Source organism: Odocoileus virginianus, chromosome 27 (assembly GCF_023699985.2).
Source record: "Odocoileus virginianus isolate 20LAN1187 ecotype Illinois chromosome 27, Ovbor_1.2, whole genome shotgun sequence".
NCBI classification, from domain to species: domain Eukaryota; kingdom Metazoa; phylum Chordata; class Mammalia; order Artiodactyla; family Cervidae; genus Odocoileus; species Odocoileus virginianus.
This window is the reverse complement of record NC_069700.1, coordinates 24,103,782-24,120,301: the sequence shown is the minus strand read 5'-3', so window position 1 is coordinate 24,120,301 and position 16,520 is coordinate 24,103,782. Positions and strand designations below refer to the sequence as shown.

Here is a 16,520-nt window from a genome sequence, read left to right as displayed (position 1 = left end):
TGGATGTAAGAGTTGGACTATAAAGAAAGCTGAGTGCTAAGAATTGATGCTTTTGAATTGTGGTGTTGGAGAAGACTCTTGAGAGTCCCCTGGACTGCAAGGAGATCCAGCCAGTCCATCCTAAAGGAAATCAGTCTTGAATATTCATTGGAAGGACTGATACTAAAGCTTAAAGTCCAATACTTTGGCCACCTGATGCAAAGAACTGACTCATGTGACCCTGATGCTGGGAAAGATTGAACGCAGGAGGAGAAGGGGACAAAAGAGGATGAGATGGTTGGATGGCATCACCGACTCAAAGCACATGAGATTGAGTAAACTCCAGGAGTTGGTGATGGACAGGGAGGCTTGGTGCGCTGCAGTCCATAGGGTCGCAAAGAGTCAAACACAACTGAGCAACTGAACTGAACTGAACTGAACTGATTTACTGTTAATTTTTCAGGATTTGAAAGGCAGACTGAACTAGTTCCCACTTAAGCAGAGGTTGCTTCATTATACTTAGTTTAAGTCAACTTTAGTGGTCCAACAAGACACACACACACACACATATCCACATGCCAGGCCCTTGATAACAGAACCACCAGGAAACAAAGAAATCCATTCAAGTCAACACACCTACAAACACTCAAGCATGTGAAATCTACCAGATGTTACCCACCATCCTCGACTCCCACAAAGAAAGTCCAAACTCTTTAAAGCCCTGGTTAAGCAGTAGGGGTCATCTTTGGAAAGCACAAATACCAGCCATCCCTTATCTTCAACAGAAAGAGTGCTGACAAGCAGGGCAGAGGTGAGAACTGAATTCTCATGCATTGCTTGTGGGACAGATACCTAGTACAACCTCCTGGAAAAACAATGAAAAGCAACATCAAAATACAGAGAAAGCCTTAAGAAGGTCCATCTATTTGAGCCAATAATTCTACTTCTAACCCTCTAGCTTGAGCAAATGATCCAAAATACAGAAATAAATGATGATCAGAAATGTTCACCAAAGTATTATTTATGACATTCTGGATAACTGGGAACCACCTAAATGTTACAGGGAAGAAAGTAAATAGATTTGGTGACATCACCCATGGGATTGTTGTGCAGCTTCTGAAAACAGTGCTCACTGTTGATGTGAAAAGTTGTTTAAAATGTGTGATGAAATGCACAGGATGCAAAACTCTATGTACTGTATGAACTCGACTTCACAAAAACATGTCTATCACAAACACTGAAGAGAAATTCACCAAAATGATCACCAAAGTGAGTAGTAATGATCATTTGCTCATGGTAACACGTGTGATTTTAATTTTCCCTTGTTATACCATTTGAATGCAGAGTTCCAAAGAATAGCCGGGAGAGATAAGAAAGCCTTCCTCAGCGATCAATGCAAAGAAATAGAGGAAAACAATAGAATAGGAAAGACTAGTGATCTCTTCAAGAAAATTAGAGATACAAAGGGAACAATAAACTTGGGCACAATAAATGACAGAAACTGTGTGGATCTAATAGAAGCAGAAGATATTAAGAAGAAGTGGCAAGAATACACAAAAGAACTGTACAGAAAAGATCTTCATGACCCAGATAATCACAATGGTGTGATCACTCAAACTCACCTAGAGCCAGACATCCTGGAAAGTGAAGTCAAGTGGGCCTTAGGAAGCATCACTACGAACAAAGCTAGTGGAGGTGATGGAATTCCAGTTGAGCTATTTCAAATCCTAAAAGATGATGCTGTGAAAGTGCTTCACTCAATATGTCAGCAAATTTGGAAAACTCAGCAGTGACCACAGGACTGGAAAAGGTCAGTTTTCATTCCAGTCCCAAAGAAAAGCGATGCCAAAGAATGCTCAAACTACCACACAATTGCACTCATCTCACACGCTAGTGAAGTAATGCTCAAAATTCTCCAAACCAGGCCTCAGCAATACGTGAACCATGAACTTCCAGATGTTCAAGCTAGTTTTAGAAAAGGCAGAGGAACCAGAGATCAAATTGCCAACACCCGCAGGATCATCAAAAAAGCAAGAGAGTTTCAGAAAAACATCTATTTCTGCTTTACCGACTATGCCAAAGCCTTTGACTGTGTGGATCACAATAAACTGTGGAAAATTCTGAAGGAGATGTGAATAACAGACCACCTGACCTGTCTCTTGAGAAATCTATATGCAGGTCAGGAAGCATCAGTTAGAATTTCACATGGAACAGACTGGTTCCAAATAGGAAAAGAAGTACGTCAAGGCTGTATATTGTCACCCTGCTTATTTAACTTATATGCAGAGTACATCATGAGAAATGCTGGGCTGGAAGAAGCACAAGCTGGAATCAAGATTACCGGGAGAAATATCAACAACCTCAGATATGCAGGTGATATCACCCTTATAGCAGAAAGCGAAGAAGAAGTAAAGAGACTCTTGAGGAAAGTGAAAGAGGAGAGTGAAAAAGTTGGCTTAGAGCTCAACATTCAGAAAACTAAGATTATGGCATCTGGTCCCATCACTTCATGGTAAATAGATGGGGAAACAGTGGAAACAGTGGCTGACTTTATTTTGGGGATCTCCAAAATCACTGCAGATGGTGATTGCAGCCATGAAATTAAAAGATGCTTACTCCTTGGAAGGAAAGTTACGACCAACCTAGAGAGCATATTAAAAAGCAGAGTTATTACTTTGTCCACAAAGGTCCGTCTAGTCAAGGCTATGGTTTTTCCAGTGGTCCTGTATGGATGTAAGAGTTAGACTATAAAGAAAGCTGAGCATCAAGAATTGATGCTTTGAACTGTGGTGCTGGAGAAGACTCTTGAGAGTCCCTTGGACTGCAAGGAGATCTAACCAGACCATCCTAAAGCAGATCAGTCCTAGGTGTTCATTGGAAGGACTGATGCTGAAGCTGAAACTCCAATACTTTGGCCACCTGATGCTAAGAGCTGACTCATTTGAAAAGACCCTGATGCTGGGAAAGATTGAGGGCAGGAAGAGAAGGGGACAAAAGAGGATGAGATGGTTGGATGGCATCACCGACTCAATGGACATGGGTTTAGGTGAACTCTGGGAGTTGGTGATGGACAGGGAGGCCTGGCGTGCTGTGGTTCAAGGGGTCACAAAGAGTCGGACACAACTGAGCAACTGAACTGAACTGATACCATTTTATGTCTTCCGAGAATTTTACAGAAAGCACATACGTCTGAGGGGCTTCCCAGGTGGTACAGTGGTGAAGAATCTGCCTGCCGATGCAGGAGATGCAAGAGATGTGGGTTTGATCTTTGGGTTGGGAAGATCCCCTGGAGCCCGGAAATGGCATCCCACTCCAATATTCTTGCCTGGGAAATTCCAAGGGCAGAGAAGCCTGGCAGGCTACAGTCCATGGGGCTGCAAAGAGTCAGACACTACTGAGTGTACACACGCACACACACTCACGTCTGAGAAAAAGGAATTACTTTGAACACTCAAGGCAGAGGGTCCCTGGTTTTCCTCTGAGTGGACAGACTCCACAGACACTGGGAAATACCTCCAGCTTTTTAGAGCGGATGCCAAGTACCACTTGTCACTCACACTTGAGGTAAACTTGAGGTAAACCCGGTGATGACCTCCTGCCCTCCACAGCATGCCTATGCCTCCCTTGACCTTGTCTTTGACTTTCAGCCTTCCTTGTTTATACCGAAACACCCCTCTGGCAGCCTCCTCTCTCTGTGAACCACGCTCTCCACGCCCCCTTCACCAGCGGGACTCAGTTCCATGGCTTGATCAGCCTCCTCCTGGTCCAGCCTGGTTGAGTCTTGGTACTGACAATAAGCCAGTTACCCTTGAAAGATACACATCATAATAAGACTACCAAAGCCTAGGGGGAGGAAGTGCAGTTTTCTTAACACATTCTAAGAAAAATGTCATATGATGTCACTTACTTGTGGAATCTGAAAAAGGGATACAAGTGAACTTATGCACAAAACGGAACAGACTCACAGACACAGAAAACAAACTTATGGTTACCCCAGGGTGAAGGGCGGAGTAATTAGGAGTTTGTGAATAATACACACACATTATTATATATAAAATAGATAAACAAGGACTCCTGTATAGCACAGGGAACTCTGCTCAATGTTATGTGGCAGACTGGATGGGAGGGGAGTTTGGAGGAAAACGGATACATGTATTAATATATTCATGGCCGAGTCCCTTTCCTGCCCACCTGAAACTATCACAACATTGTTGACCAGCTCTACTCCAATATAAAATAAAAAGTAAAAAAAAAGAATGGCAGTCCAGTCACAAAATGCCATATACTGCATGATTCTAGAATATATATGAAATGGAATTTACATGAAATGTTCAGAATGGGGAAATACAGAGTTACAGAAAATGAATTAGTGCTTGTCATGGAATGGAGATGAGGAATCACTCTAATGGGAACAGCGTTTCTTCCTGAGAGGGTGAAAATGCTCTAAGATTAGATTACAGTGGTGACTGCACAACTCGTAAATATACTAAAAACATTGAATTGTACAAGTTAAATGAGTAAATGTATGGTATGTGAATTATATCTCAATAAAGCCATTTATAAAAAGAGAAAACTATTTTTAATAACCTATAGGGAAAAATAATCTGAAAATATATATATATACAAATATATAAGTATAACTGAATCACGTTGAAGTACATCTGAAACTAACACCTTATAAATCAACTATGAAAAATGCATTCTATAAAAGCATTTTATATAGAGTGAACTTCCTTCCTCTAGCAGACCTGGTGCTATTAATATATCAGGCCGGATTGTATCTGAGCTCTTAGGAGGTCCCTACTGTGACAATCACCCTTAACAACGGTGCAGAGAACTCTGTGTCTCAGTGCACCTTTGAAGACTCATGGCATTTCACGCTCACGACTCTGTAAGCCTGGGAGATCAAGGATTATTTTCCTAATTGTACTGATAAGAAAATTGCAACTCAAGAGTCCAAGCACTGAGTGGCTCATGGCCCCTGATCCTCAAAGCGTGCTCCTCTGTAAATAGTGATGATACTACTCACGTGGGGGAGTCGTTGTAAGGATTAAATGAGATAACGTATGCAGACTGCTTAGAATCATGTTTGGAACAGGGTCAGCATTCAGCAAATGCCAGCTCCTGTGACTGTTAGGTCAATGGGAAGCTCAAGGTTACATAGCTGGGAAGTGATAGCGCTAGGCTGGGAAGTCAGGCTGTTTCATGCCAAGTGCATGCTTTTTATACTCTATTCTAACACCCTAAGAGGAGTATAAAAGCATGGTCCATGCCCTCACAGAACTTACAATATTTAGTATCGGGCATATCTCAATCACGTGAGACATAAAGCAGTGACTCCCACAAAGAACTAAGGCAACAGTAATAGAAACTAGGATACAGCTCTCAAACCACAGAAGTCTTTTGTTCAACACCTACCACTCTAGCATCTTCTTCTGTGTACATTCCAAAGCTCAGGAATCCCCTTGTTTCATCCCTGCTCCAAAGCGAGTGGAGATGGGGAAACCAGACATGAAAATTAAGTCCCTTCCCATCCTGACCATAGAAAACACTTTCCGTGGGCCTTCTGAACTGCCAGAAGTTTGAGCTCTCTTTGGAAACTTGTCTTTAACTTCTAGAAAGTACCATTCATAATCACACATATATGCTTTAAGGGACTTCAGAACAGCTTCAGTTGAGTCTAAGGCTGCTTCTCCCTTTTGAAAAGAATCCGCAACTCTCTTAATTAATTTTACCTACAACATGACACCTGGCTGTTTGTAACATAAAAGCTCCAAAACAGTGAACATTTTTTAAAGAAAAGACAGAAAATTCTTCATGAAGCTTCTCAGAAGCACCGCATGCACACAAACACTGGGTAGGAAGTCACTCTGTCTCTTGTACGTGCGGTGCCATAATCGTGGAATCCAGGGTCACTAACCCTAAGCAATACTACTTCTTCACAGCAATTTTGGCCTATTTATCTGACAAAAGATGAGTTTAAAACTTTGTGTTGTGGAATGTTGACATTTCATATCTAAGAGGGTAATTTATCAATGAACTCAAGATCCATATTTTGAAAGGTATTTAACGCTCTGTGTGTTTCCATAGTCCCAATAGTAATAATATATATATTATTACTTTCTAAGAGACAGAGAAATAAATGATGATCACTAAGAGGTGGCCCTTAGCAAAACTGTGAAGTGCATGTTCAGTTGTGTCCAACTCTTTGTGACCCCATGGGCTGTAGCCCACCAGGCTCCTCTGTCCATGGGATTTTTCAGGCAAGAATACTGGAGTGGGTTGCCATTTCCTCCTCCAATTAAACTGCAAAGTAAGAGCAGTTTATCTTTGGAAACACTCTACCTCCCTTTTCTGCACGTTTGTTATCCTGGAAGTGAGGTGTAAGGAACACTGCCCCCCGCCCAACTCACTGAGCATCTTCAGATGGACAGCCTCGTGCGCAGTGTCTGCCCCATGTAGCCTGTCTCACGCCTTACAACAAACACCCTTACAACACAGGTATTCATCACCCCCATTATTCAGAGATAAGGAAATGGAATCTCACAGAACTTAAGTGACACATCTCAAATAAACTGGCCAGTGACTGTGGACATTCCTCCACTTCAGTGCCAGCCTGGGTTCCCCCTGCCTGAACTGGGTTCTGCAAACTGCAGACACCCCCATCAGCTCTGGCAGTATGGACACTATAGTTCCCATCAAGCTGCTATGAACAGGCCATCACTTGAGTTCATCCTCTTAGACCAGGAATAGGTCCTGTTTCTATTCTGAAAGGGACCAGGCGAGCATGATCTTAACCCAAATCCACAACTCTAATAGTATAAATTTGAGATGCAGATGGCAGGACTTCAGAAGGTGGAGACTCTTTAGAGATCATCTGGTCAATCTCTTCCCCCATGATTACACAGATTTAAAAAACTAAAGCTTGAGAGGGGATGGGACTTTGCAGAGGTCACCCCACAAACTAGGTGCCAGGCCCAGATGACAGCCAGAACTTCTCACTAAGTCCTGTTCTCTTTTGTGGCGTCATTCACAAACACTCAAACACGGGGTAAAAATACACATTGTAGGCCAAAGAGGAATGGGTTCAATATTACTAATTCATACTGGCTACTCAGACTGCCCAAGCTTGAACTCTAGGTGCCCTTCTCACTAACTGTGTAAACTGGATAAGGTATCCTCTCTTTGCCTTGGGTCCCTTATCCATCATATGAGAATCACAATAGTGTCTGCCTTATAAGGTTACCGGAGAAGGCGCTGGCAACCCACTCCAGTACTCTTGCCTAGAGAATCCCATGGACGGAGGAGCCTGGTGGGCTGCAGTCCACGGGGTCGCTAAGAGTCGGTCACGACTGAGCGACTTCACTTTCACTTTTCACTTTCATGCACTGGAGAAGGAAATGGCAACCCACTCCAGTGTTCTTGCCTGGAGAATCCCAGGGACGGGAGAGCCTGGTGGGCTGCTGTCTATGGGGTCACACAGAGTTGGACACGACTGATGTGACTTAGCAGCAACAGCATAGGGTTACCATGAGGATCAAACATGATAATCCATGTGGAGCTCCACCTTCTTTGTGCTTGGCATTTGTAAGCTCTGAATAAATGTTAGATATTATTACTATCATTAAAATTATTACTCTTATCACTACTACAGATAATTTCAGATGAGTGCATGCTAAGTCATTTCAATCATGTCTGACTCTGCGATCCTATGGACTATAGCCACCAGGACTGGAGCCCACCAGGCTCCTCTGTCCATGATATTCTCCAGGCAAGAATAGTGGAGTGAGTTCCCATGCCCTCCTCCAGGGAATCTTCCCAAGCCAGGGATCCAATCCACATCTCTTATGTCTCCTGCATTGACAGGCAGGTTCTTTGCCACTAGCACCACCTGGCAATTTCAGATAATTGACAGCTAATACTTTCATTCTGGGGTAAGAAGGTGGCAATAACCTCCTGCTATCAAATTCATCTTCCTCTTCTCCAAAGGAAGCACTAACCAGTCTTGGAGAAGGCAATGGCACCCCACTCCAGTACTCTTGCCTGGTGAATCCCAGGGACGGAGGAGCCTGGTAGGCTGCAGTCCATGGGGTCGCGAAGAGTCAGACACGACTGAGCAACTTCACTTTCACTTTCCACTTTCATGCATTGGGGAAGGAGATGGCAACCCACTCCAGTGCTGTTGCCTGGAGAATCCCAGGGACGGGGGAGCCTGGCGGGCTGCTGTCTATGGGGTCGCACAGAGTCAGACACGACTGAAGCAACTTAGCACAGCACAGCACAGCCAGTCTTAGGAATGAAGGTAAGCTGGATGAGTGGAGGTTAGCACCAGGAATGAAGAAACTAACTCTGAAGATAAAACTGCCTGCCAGAGTATTTTTATTTGTATATTCAGAGTTAGAATCTCCCACCCTTCTCAAAATCACTGTTTCTCATTTATAGTTGACCTCCGTACAACGCAGGGGTTTACGCTGCCCCACTCACCCACCTCCAAGTGGAAAATCCGAGCACTGCTATATCTGCCTCAAAAACAAAGGAACTGATAAATGACTCACCCAAGGGTAGGAAGCTGAAATGGTTTGGACAGGGTTGGGACTTCAACCCCAGATCTTTTGGTTCTACATTTTGTGATCTCTAATCACAGTTCGAATTTGTATTGTTCAAGGATCAACTGTACTTCCTTTCTTCTACCAGTTTTATTGAGATATAATTAACATAAAACATTGTATTAGTTTTAGGTATATACCAAATGATTTGATATATGTATATATTGTGAAATAATCACCACAGTAAGTTTAGTTGACATCCATCACCTTACATAGGAATAAATTTTTTTCCTTATAACGAGAACTTGTAAGATCTACTTTTTCAGCAACTTTCAAATATACAGTATTGTTAACTGTAGTCACCATGCTGAACATTACACTCCCAGAACATATGGGTCTTATAACCAGAAGTTTGTACCTTTTGACTACCTTCACCCATTCTGCCCATCCTCCATCCTCTCCCTCTGGCAACCAATGATCTATTCTCTGTATTTTTCATGAGTGTGGTTTTTTTAGACTCTACATATGAGATCATACAGTACTGAACTGTCTCTGACTTATTCACTTGGCCCTCAAGCATTAACAATGCCCTCAAGGTGAACCCATGTTGTTGCAAATGACAGGGTATCTTTTTTATGTCTGAGTAATATTCCACTGTGTATATATATATATATATATATATATATATATACGAAGTCACACCACATTTTCCTCATCCACTCATCCATCAACAGGTATTTAAGTTGTTTCCATATCTTGGTTCATATAAATAATGCTGTCAAGAACATGGAAGTGCAGCTATCTTTACAAATTACTATTTTCATTTTCTTTGGATGAAAAACCCCAAATGGGATTGCTGGATAATGTGGCAGTTCTATTTTTAATTTTTTGAGGACTGTTTTCCATAATGGCTGCACCAATTTACATTCCCACCAACAGTGCACCAGGGTTCCCTTTTCTCCACATCCTCATCACACTTATTTGTGTCTTCCTCAGCTTCTTTCATTATTGTCTTATAGTTTTCAGGGAACATATCTTTCACCTCCTTGATTAAATTTATGCCCAGGCATTTCATTTTTTGGATGCAATTACAAAATGGGATTGCTTTCTTAATTTCTCTTTCTGATAGTTCATTACGTTAGTATATAGAAATGCATTGATTTTATATCCTGCAACTTTACTGAAAATGCTTATTAGTTCCAACAGTTTTTTTAGTAGAGTCTTTAGGGTTTTCAACATGTAATGTCATGTAATTTGCAAGCAGAGACAGTTTTAGTTCTTCTTTTCTGATTTGAATGCCTTTTTTCCCTTGCCTAAATGCTCTGATTAGGACTTCCAGTACTGTACTAAAGAAAAGTGGCAAGGTGGGCATCCTTGTCTTGTTCCTAATCTTAGAGGAAAAGTTTCACTTAAAATGTCACATCTTTCTCAAACCTAATCTTTGCCCTTGACTTCCCATCTCAATGAAAAGTCTGACCATCCATCTAAGCATCTAAGCCTCTCCTTCCCCATCACCAGCCACCTGGTGACCTAAAGCCAGTGATTCTCACTCTGAAATGGCTTTTTGTAGTTCTCTCTTCTCCATCCCCATTCTACCTGGTTCAGGCACAATTAATTGTACTTATTTTATTTTGACTGGACTGCTCCAATGGTCTAAAATCTGAGCTCATTCTTCTTTGCAACCCCACCTACTTGCCACCTCCAAAGTCACTTTTGCAAGACAAATTAGATCAAACCATTTCTCCCATAAAAGCTGCATGGCTTCTCCTCCTCTGCAAGGTATATTCATAGCCCAGGCTCACCAAAACACCTCCTCCCAAACACTTCTACCACCTCTTCATTGCAGAACACCTACCAGTTCTTTGAATGTGACCTTTCCTTCAATGTGGAACACCTAGCTCCTTCTCTACCGAGAACCGGTCAGAACATGAACTTCTTTGCAAGCTCTTTCCGACTCCCTGCACCCTTCCTTTCCTGGACTCTCACTGAGCTTGTTCCTATCTCCACGAAACACTCACCATGATGATCACTTATTTTCTTATCCTTTCTGCTAGATTGATTTCTGAAAGAAAGGCCTCATTCTTTTAGCCTCTAGCACATGGGCTTCCCAGGTGGCACAGTGGTAAAGAATCTTCCTGCCAATGATGGAGACAGGAGACGGGAGTTCAATCCCTGTGGGGCTGGCGGGGCGGGGGGCGGGAGGGAGAAGATTCCCTGGAGTAGGAAATGGCAACTCACTCCAGTATTCTTACCTGAAAAATCCCAAGGACAGAGGAGCCTGGAGGGCTACAGTCCATTGGGTCACAAAGAGTCGGACATGACTGAGCGTGCACGCGCATGCGCGCACGTACACACACACACACACACACACACACACACACACACGGACTACAGAGCACCCAGTACTTAAATTAACTGCTGAATAAACTGAGTGGATGGCACAGAAAATAAAAGGAATGGGAAAATGAGACCTCAGCAAACGAACAAAGTTGATCTCAATAAAGCTAATTTCTATAATATATATATGACTAATGCAAACGATTATGCAAGTAATTTTTAAAAGAGTGTGATGTGTACTTGCAAATGACAGAACTCCCAAGTTCCCACTTAACGCTTGTTAACCCTTCCTCGCTGCAGAGTGCCACCTCCTTCCAGACTTCCTTTGGTTCTGCAGCAGCTGCAATCAAGGCATTCTGAAAGCTCTTGGAATCTTGTAACTTTAGTTGAGGACATGTTCCCTCATAAAATGCTAGGAACTGGACTCAAGTAGTAGGTGCTCAATAAATGCTGACTTGATTTGCAGTGGATTTGAAAGCAAGGAGCAACTCACATTTTAGACTAATGCAACACACTGATTGTACTTAAGATAATAGCTCTAAGGCTAAAGAAAATCAATTCCGATACTGAAAAGCAGCCAAACGTTCACTCCTCTGCCTTGGTCCACAGTCAGTGCTTATCTGCTGTTTGATCCTTTCTAGCTTCTAGGCTTTTCTTACTTCATCGTGTTCCTGGAATGGAGTGGGCCAGTTAGCAAATGTTTCCCTGTGCTTGCGATATATTTGTTCTGTGTTTCCTGCTGATGTTATAGGTGTTAAAAATTGAGCTGTGTTATTTAAAAAATATACTAGCTTTCCTAACGCCTCGCCTCTGCAAGACAGGTGGGATTCTGACTTAGGGAAGAGAGAAAGGTGGATGGAATGCTCTAGCATCTTTCCTCTCCAATTGTGGGACATAGGTTAAAGGGAGCTCAGAAACTTTTGTTTTTACTAAAAGGATACTTAAAAAAAAAAAAAAAGCTTTGGCAGCAGACTCATTAAATGTCCACTGAACACTTCTACCCTAATGTAGGAAACAGGAAAGATTCAAAGCATGCAGTCTGCTGTAATTCACTTTGGGATGAGAGAAAGACAGCAGTGCCTTGGAGAATAAATCATTAACTAAAAGTCAAACCGAGACACCCTGGAAACCAGTGAGACCGGGAGGCAGGAGAGGGATCAGGCGGCTGGGGTTTTGCCTGTTTTCCCTCCGGTGACTTCTAGAGCGAAGCATCCCACAGTCAGGAGGAACTCGGCACGCTGTGCTCCCTTCTATTTCACTTTTCAAACTTGAAGTTATTTTTAGATGACCCAAGCCCGCTAATCCCAGGCAGGACAATTCCCAGCCCGCTGCGCCTCAAAGCACCTTCCCCTCCCCAGCTCTTTCCTTTAAGTGCTGGGAAAAGAGGCTCGGATTTCCCGTTCGCTCTCCGCGATCTGACCACCTCCCCTCATCCCTTCTCCAAATCTCGGTCCCGGAGACCACAGGCGTCACTCTCGCTCCGCCAATTCATGCACCTGCTGCTGCTACTAGAAAGGCGAACCTCTGGGCCACGAGGAATGGGGAAGGGGGTCCTAGAGACCCGCGCCCTCTAGAGGGGGTCGAGGGACCTCGGTCCCCACGGCCGCCTCCAGGGCCGAGCACTGGATCCGCAGACCACCCCCTACCGCACCGCCACGGCCACCGCACCCGGCCCAGCCCCCGACCCCGATCGCGCTCGGCCGCCCCCAGCCGCGGTCCCCCTACCCCGGTCCGGCCCCGGTGCCGCGCGCAGCCCAGGGCAGGACAGGACAGGACAGGGTGCCGGAGCGAGCCGGCCGGCGCCGTTACATAACCGACCTGCTGGGAGTCCGCGATGCGCCGGCGGAGGCGGAGGCGACGGCTGAGCGGTCGGTCGGTCGGCGGGGCAGGCGACTGCGGGCGCGGCGCGGCTGCTCACCTGGCGGCCGGGCCGAGCGCGCGCGGGGACGGGCGCGGTGCCCGCGGGCCTGGGCGTGGGGCCGTGCGCGGCGCGCCCCGCCTCCCGGGCTCAGGCTCCGGCTCCGCGGGTCGGCGGGTCTCTGCCTCCCGCCCGCTGCTCGCCGCAACCTCCGCCGCCGTCACCCGGGACAAAGCGGCTCCGGGGAGGGGCCGAGCGGGCGGCTCTCGCAGGAGCCAGCGGAGATGGGCGCGCCCCCAGCTCCGACTCATCGGGCCAACCTCCAATCAGACCCCGGGAAACCGAGAGCCCCTGTCTGGCCTCTGCTCCTCTCCTCCCGCCTGGCCCCGCGCCCTTCCCGGTCCCCTCTTCCCGCTCCCCTTCCCGGGCTCCCCCGCTGCCCTTCGCCCGGGTGCCCAGGAGCGGGGCGAAGGGGGAAGACTCTCTGGGGACCCAGCGCAGGACCCTGTCCTCAGGAGTCCCAGCGAGGAGAGGCTCCTCGGGGTCGCGGCAGGGGTGGGGGCCTCTGGGGGGTCGGAGTGAGCAGGGGGCTGATGCTGAAGGTAAGGGTGAAGAAACTGGCAGAGAAGCAGTGCTGAGGAATACTGGAGCTGATGGAGCAACCCCCCACTCTGGCTAACAGGAAAAGTCGAGAAGCCCCTAGAAGGTCCTGGAGCGCCGCGCTGGGTGGGCGCCGGCGCCCTGGGGCTGGCTCGCTGGCCGGGGCCCGCCCTCGGAGCTGAAGATGCCCTGCGCGGGCCGCGGTTCTGCCGGGTTTCCCAGCCACCAGACCTGGGGACAGAGGGCTTCAACGACTCCTATTGTGTGAGCGCCTGTGATTCGGGAGTGGGAGGCTGGTATTCCACAGTAAAGGGTTGACCGTGAAACAGAATCTTGGGTAGATCTGTTGCTCAACAAACTTAACCCCGTAGAAGTCTCTGCTTTACAAAATAAAGCAGTTCTGAGCTGTGGCTTACCAGTGCTGCCCAGAAGGCTAGAGTTGAGTCTCATGGCAAGAGAATGTCAATAATGTAAAAGATGATAATAAGGAAAGTGGGAAAAACTGAAGGAAGAAGGGAGGCGGCAGAAGGAGGCGGGGGTGTGCAGACAGACTGGACCTGAAGGAGGGAATGAATAAAGATGCAAATCAGTCTTGTATTCTGTCATCTTTCTAAATGCTACATAAATAGGCCTTTTCCCCCTTGTACTATTAATGGTCCTTCTTTCCTGGTAACAATATTAAAATTGCATTGAAGCAATTTGTAAGTTTCACAATTATTCTTTGCTTGCCCAGACACCACATTATTTTTTCCATGGTTCAGACAGAATTGCATCCTCTTAACAACAACGATGAAAAAAGGCGACCTTGGCTCTTCTCTCTGATTAATCTTCATTAAATATAAATAAAGACCGAATTTCAGAGTTGAAAATGACCTCAGGCTCCTCCTCCTCCTCCAAACTTTTTCTAGATGCATAAATCCATATACAATCACCGATTAGATGAATTACTTTTTTGGATAGAATTTTCTGGAAAAACATCCTTATACTAAGGCCTAAATTACTTTTGTGGGATTTTTCGCTCAGCAGTTCTAGTTCACTTTTTGAAGCTATGAAGACAGAGTCCAATTCCTTTTCCAACTGTTTTCAGAATATGTGAAGATAGCCATCATCACTCACTCTTAAGTTCCCATTTCCAAGGAAAATATCCTCAATCCTTTGAACTAAGTTTCACAGCAACTAAATCCTAGGATCTTCACCAATCTGAAGACCTTCACCTTAATAGGATCTATTAAGTACATATATGTTTACAAAGAAAGTTTTCTCATTATAGATGTAATATATTTATTGAAGAAATTTTGCAAAGGTGGAAAAACACAAGATTTAATGTGAGAATTCAGTGAAGTAATACATGTAAAGCATTTAGCACAATGCCTGGCACACAGTAGCTCTCAATATATGTTAGCAGTCATAAAAATGAACAGTCATTTTCTTACTACTTAGACACAAATGTTCTTATTTTTTAAACATACTTTTTTTTTAAAGGTTCACGGCAAAATTGAGTGGAAGGCACAGAGATTTCTCATACAGCCCCTGCCCTCACACATACATAGCCTCTCTCATTATCAACATTCCCCGTGAGAGTGGAACATTTGTTACAAAAGATGAATGGTTATTGACACATCATTAACCAAAGTCCACAGTTTACACTAGGGTTCACTTTTAGGTGTTATACATTCTTTGAGTTTAAGGAATATATAATGACACATCCACCATTACAGTCTCTTACATGACAGTTTCACTGCCTTAAAACTCCTCTTTGCTCTTCCTATTCATCCTTGCTTCCCCTCTAACCCTTGGCAATCACTGACATTTTAACTGTCTCTGCAGTTTTACCTTTTCCAGAATGTCATATAGCAGGAATCATACAGCATATTGTATAGAATTTTCAGATTGACTTCTTTCATTTAGCAATATGCAATTAGGTTTCCTACATGTGTTCTGTGGGAACATAAGTTTCAACTCACTTGGGTAAATATTGAGGAGCATGATTGCTGGATCATACTGTACGAATATGTTTTGTAAGAAACCGCCAGAAACTGCCTTCCAAGTAGCTACACCACTTTGCATCTTAGCCAGCAATGAATGAGATTTCCTGTTGTTCCACACATTTACCAGCCTTTGATTTTCTAAGTATTTTAGAAATTTGCCTTTCTAAAAGGCGTCTAGTAGTATCTTATTATTGCTTTAACCTAGCTTCCTAATGATATATGATATTGAACACTTTTTTCATTTGCCTATTTGCCATCCACAGATCTTCTTTGCTAAGATGTCCAGATTTTTCGCCCATTCTCTAACTGATTTGTTTTCTTATTGTTTCTTTTTAAGAGTTCTTTTATATTTAGATTAACAATCCTATATCAAATATGTGTTTTGCTTGCACTGTTGGTGGGAATGTAAGTTGATACAGCCACTATGGAAGACGGTATGGAGATTCCTTAAAAAACTAGGAATAAAACCACCATATGACCCAGCAATCCTACTCCTAGGCATATACCCTGAGGAAATAAAAATTGAAAAAGACGTATGTATCTCACTGTTCCCTGCAGCACTATTTACAATAGTTAGAACATGGAAGCAACCTAGATGTCCATTGACAGATGAATAGATAAAGAAGTTGTGGTACGTATACACAATGGAATATTACTCAGCCATAGAAAGGAATGCATTTGAGTCAGTTCTAACGAGGTGGATGAACCTAGAGCCTATTATACAGAGTGAAGTTAAGACAGAAAGAGAAAAATAAATATCATATTCTAACACATATATACAGAATCTAGAAAAATGGTACTGAAAAATTTATTTACAGGGCAGCAATGGACAAACAGACATAGTTGCTACTGCTAAGTCACTTCAGTCATGTCCAACTCTGTGCGACCCCATAGACAGCAGCCCACCAGGCTCCCCCGTCCCTGGGATTCTCCAGGCAAGAACACTGGAGTGGGTTGCCATTTCCTTCCCCGAAGCAGACATAGAGAATAAACTTATTCTCTACAGACATGGGGAGAGGGAAAGAGCAGGTGAGATGTATGGAGAGAATAACATGGAAACTTACATTACCATATGTAAAATAGATAGGCAATAGGAATTTGCTGTATGTCTCAGGAAACTCAAACAGGGGCTCTGTATCAACCTAGAGGGGTGGGATGGGGAGGGAGATGGGAGGGAGGTTCAAAAGGAAGGAGATATATGTGTACCTATAG

The 16,520-nt window shown here is 44.3% G+C and overlaps 1 protein-coding gene across 1 annotated transcript in view; it reads right to left on the bottom strand.

Annotated features, from left to right (window-relative positions):
* RCAN2 (regulator of calcineurin 2) overlaps positions 1-12,763 on the bottom strand; it is a 273,404-nt gene extending 260,641 nt beyond the window's left edge. Inside the window, exon 1 of the mRNA XM_070456346.1 lies at positions 12,681-12,763. The gene's annotated coding sequence lies outside the window, so the exon portion shown is untranslated. The remainder of the gene's footprint in view (positions 1-12,680) is intronic.
* Between the last annotated feature and the right edge of the window lie 3,757 nt (positions 12,764-16,520).